Raw genomic sequence first — 4,416 nt, forward strand, 5'->3', positions numbered from 1 at the left:
CCTGGGAAGAGGGTCCTCCGGTCCCAGGCCAGCCTTCAGATGAGGGCTGGCTGACGCTTGACTGCAACCTCATGACAGCCCTGGGGCCAGGACCCCACAGCTAAGCTGCTCCCGGTCCGCTGACCCACAGACACTGTGTGAGATCATGAGTATTTACTGCTGTTCGAGCCAGTACGTTTGGGGATGCTTTGTTACACGGCGACAGGTGACCGACATAATCACCCGCCTTATCCAGCCAAGTTTGGCTGCCACTAGCCTTTGAATGTGTCTCAAAGTCAGATCGCTATCCAAAGAAGGAGGATTTGTCCTCGCAGTGGCTTTGGGAAAGGATGTCAATCAATGTGGATTAGCAGCTGGTCTGGTGGGGTGTTTGGAGTTTGTGATGAGGTAGTGGGGCCATTGTGGGGGGGGGCTGTGTAGGACAAATGGGGGAACAGTGAGAAGGACGGGGTGAGCGCAGCCCAGGGAGGGGAGTGGAAAGAACCCGGATTTGGGTATGAGCTTTCTGGAAGGTATCACGTTCAACCCGCAGCTGGAATATACCCCTCCTTCCGCTTGCGAACCTCTCCGTACCCGCCAGGTCTCAGCTTGCACGAGAGGCCGTCCCCGACCACTTAGTCTGCACGTCTCAGCCCTCGCCGACAGGTGCATCGATGCGGTAAGTGGATGCGTGCGTGTCTCCCCACAAGTGAGCGTGCGCCACGGGGCCGTGCCCCGGCCTCATTCCTGGCTGTGTGCACCACTCAGTCTCAGTGCAGGGGCTTAAGAGCTCGGGTGCAAGGAGTGCATGAGCAGAGAGTGGCCGGTCCGGTGCAAATCTTCATTTCCATCCACTCCCCCGATGCTTGGATTCCACTCTGACCTCAGGAGCTCCCAGGGTCTCAGGCTGAGCAAACCTTCCAGGGGCGAACGCTTCCAGATTCACACTGCTTCTGAACATTGGCTAAGCGTTCACACTCTCTGTAGACTCTTCCAAAGAGCTGATGCCTGAGTCCCTCTCTCAGAGATTCCGGTATAGGTGTGGGGTGCACTGGACGTCAGGAGACTTACAAGTCTCCCAGGCCCAGCCTCAGAACCACCGCCCTGGCCAGAGGGGAGACCGAGGCCCTGGCAGAGCTCTTCTACCTGGAGCCTGGAGACTCTCTCCCTGTGTAGGACTGTGAGGCTGGAAAGAATGAGAGGAGAGCCAGAGGCTATGACGTGCTGGATGCCGTTGTGCGGACCTTCCTTCCCATTTCACCGATGGGAAGACGGAGGTTGGAGCTGTGAAGTAACTTGCACACCATTACCCAGCCGCTTGGCGGCAGAAGCAGGATTTGAACCCTGGGTAGTATGGCTCTAGCGTCCAGCGCCGGGCCCCCAGCCTACCCTGACTAGGGAGTGTGGAGGGGTACCCACTGTCTTCGTCCTCATGACTGCTTTCCCATCTGGGGAGCCCGGGTGGGTGGGGCTGCTGCCCCGGTGACATCTCAGTCCCTCGCGGAAAGGATGCGCCCTGAGCCACCAGGAGGCCTCACGGAGCAGAGATTAGACAGGCACAGCGGACCCATTCCCGGCTGGGCTTCTCCGACACAGAAAGCATCCCCCTGGTGCTAGAACCCATTGTCAGCCTTAGGAAGAGACAGGTCGCTGTGGACACCTGGGCTGAATAGCCATACCACCGGTTGACTTCCATGGCTCCGTTTGGGCCTCTGCTGTGAGGTGGCCAAGGGGGTTCCGGCGAATGGAGCCTCCTGTCCGGCCAGGACGTCAGGTAACCCTCGGCGAGCGGCAGCCTGGGACGGGCCCTCCTCCCTGCCGTGCGCACAGAGATGCTGCTACCAGCCCTCCCGTGGGAAGGTGCGTTGGTGGGGGAGGTCTGCGGGTGATTGACGTGTGGGGTTGAGTCTTTAATTAAAACAGGCAGCGTGTGCCAGTCAGAAGAAAAGAAAGTTCAACTCGAAGCTAGGGTCATTGTCGTGAGCATCGTTCTAAGACTTCTTTCCCATGGCGGGGAGTGGGAGCCTGTCTAACAGCCGGGCCCAAGTCCTTCTGAAGCCTCGCTCGCCTGTGCCCGAGCCCCGCGTCTGACGGTGTGGGGTCAGCGCGCAGAACCGGCCTCTGTACCCCTCGCCGACCCTCAGCACTGCGCGCTCACCCTTAATGAGCGCCAGACCTGGGGTCCTCAGCCCCGCCGTCCGTTAGAATCGCCCACGCCTGAGCCTCGCCGGAGTCCAGTTATAAAGAAACCTTGGAGGGTGGCACCCGGGTCAGGGTACTTGGAAAAGGCTCTGCCGGGGGCTGAAGTGCAGCCAGGGCTGAGAGCAAGCCCAGCCCCTTCTTCATACAGTTGGGGAAACTGAGGCTCCAAGAGGTGAAGGGACCTCCCCAGGCCTCCCGGGAGATAGGAGCTCCGAGGCAGGTGCCGAGCACATCACAGCTCCAAGAGTGGGGGAGGGGTGGGGAGCTGGCTCAGAAAAGGGAGGTAGGTGACCCTGGGGGGCCCAGAGCCAGGGAGGAAGGGGGGGAGCTCTGAGACAAGGTGCCACCATTCCTATCCCAGCCAGGAACGTGGGGTGCAGTGCCGGGGTGACCAAATCTCAGCCTCATCGCCCCTTTAAAGGAAACCGTGGAAGAGCATAAGGCCTTTGTGGTACAGGTGCAGTCACCTGGGAGCTTGTTAGAAAGACTCTCAGGGCCATTCCAGACCTACTGACTCAAGCATCTGCATTTTAACAAGATCCCCAGGCGACTCATCTCCATGTTCAGATTTGGGAAGCCCTGTGGTGATGGGCCCTGGGATGGATGCTCCCACGAGTCCCACAATTTCCCCGTCTGCTGTAGAAGGGTACCAGGACCTGCAAACGTCGAAGTTGGAAGGACCAGAGACCAGAGACGGGGAGTGGACGGAGCAGGTGCACACAGCCGGAGTGGCAGGCTGCTCGAAGCGAGCGCAGGGCTTCGGCGTCTTTTCCTGGGCCGTGGCCCCTCCTTTGCAGGGAGCGTGGTGGTGGGGACAGACTTGTGCAGACACTCCTAGAGGCCTCCACGTCCTTCTTCCCCTATGTCATTCTGTTCCAGCAGATTCATTGCTACAAATCACGTCTCCCATCTGTAAAACCCCGGGGTTTGTTTCCCGTCCCGTGTCTTCGTGAACTAATAAAATAACAAAAGACATCAAAACAAAAGTTGGTGCCAGGAAGAGAAGTCATTTGAACTAGAGGAGAAAGAATGATGTGTCTCCCTTCCTCCCCTTCCTCCTCCTCACTTGTCCTAAGCAGAGCACGGTGTCTGCCCGTGTCTGCATGCACCGTGTGCAAGAGTGCCTGTAAGCGTGGGTGTCCCATGTGTGCACGTGCATGGGTGTGCAAAGGGTGCCTTGCGTGCATGCATGTTGCGCGTGCACACCAGTGTGTGCGTCTTTGTGCGTGCACGTTGTGGGTGCCCGCGCGTGTGTGTTCTTGTGCGCGTGTGCTGTTGTATATTTGCGTGTGCGCGTGCATGCGCGGTGGTAGATGCGTGCACGCCTGTGTGCACACGTGTGAGTGTGTGCTCGCGTGTGCATACAACCATCTGTGTGTGCAAGTATGCTTGCAAACCTATGTGTGCATGCGTGGGCTGCTCGTGCCTTACTGACGTGCCTACGTGCGTTTGCACGCAAACGCTTATGCCTACGTGTACGTTACGTGTGTGTGCATGAGTGTGTGTGTGCCCGCGTCAGGCAGGATGGAACACTAGGTGACTTAAAGGCTGTGTGTTCGGGGAGAGGGAGGGGGATCGGGGAGCCCCCAAAAGCCCGTGACATCCAAGGATTTAGCATCCGGTTTGGGTTCATGTCAAGCGCCCCGCAGGCCCGCAGCCCGTAATCGTTTATATGTTCGATGAGTCAAAAACGTCAGCGTGGAACTCAGCTAGCAAATGAGCCTGGCTGCCCACCCGGTGATAAACCTGGTTTCTTTTAGGAAAATGGCCTCAAAAGGAAGCCGGCTGCTAGAGCTAATCGTGGAAAGAACGCGAAGACGTCTGAAACATCCCTGGCTTTTAGTCTGAAGGAGGGAAGCGGGGAGCGGATTAGAGAGTGGATTAGAGAGCGGAGAGTGGGGTTTGGCCCTGGCTTGGATCTGTGGCTCCAGACGAGCCCACCATATGCTGCTGTCCGTGAACAGCAGGAAAAGTGATTCCCCGATTCCCCGGCCGGCTCCCGCCCGGACGACGCCTCGGGCAGGGCTGTGAGTGGCAGGAACCACACCAATAACTGCGGCACTGGCTTTGGCTTCGACTGTAAGTCACCAACCGGCTAGGGCAGCAGCTTCGCATTTTAGTGACGCCTTGCTCCTTCTTAGAAGGGCGGTCTGTGCCGAAGGCTGCCTACTTCCCAGGCTGGGATTCTCCAAGATCTCTTGTCTCATTTCTTGTGAATGTCAAAAACACTGCTGG

This window comes from Herpailurus yagouaroundi, unplaced genomic scaffold (genome assembly GCF_014898765.1).
Source record: "Herpailurus yagouaroundi ecotype Mexico unplaced genomic scaffold, PumYag 182, whole genome shotgun sequence".
Lineage (NCBI taxonomy): Eukaryota > Metazoa > Chordata > Mammalia > Carnivora > Felidae > Herpailurus > Herpailurus yagouaroundi.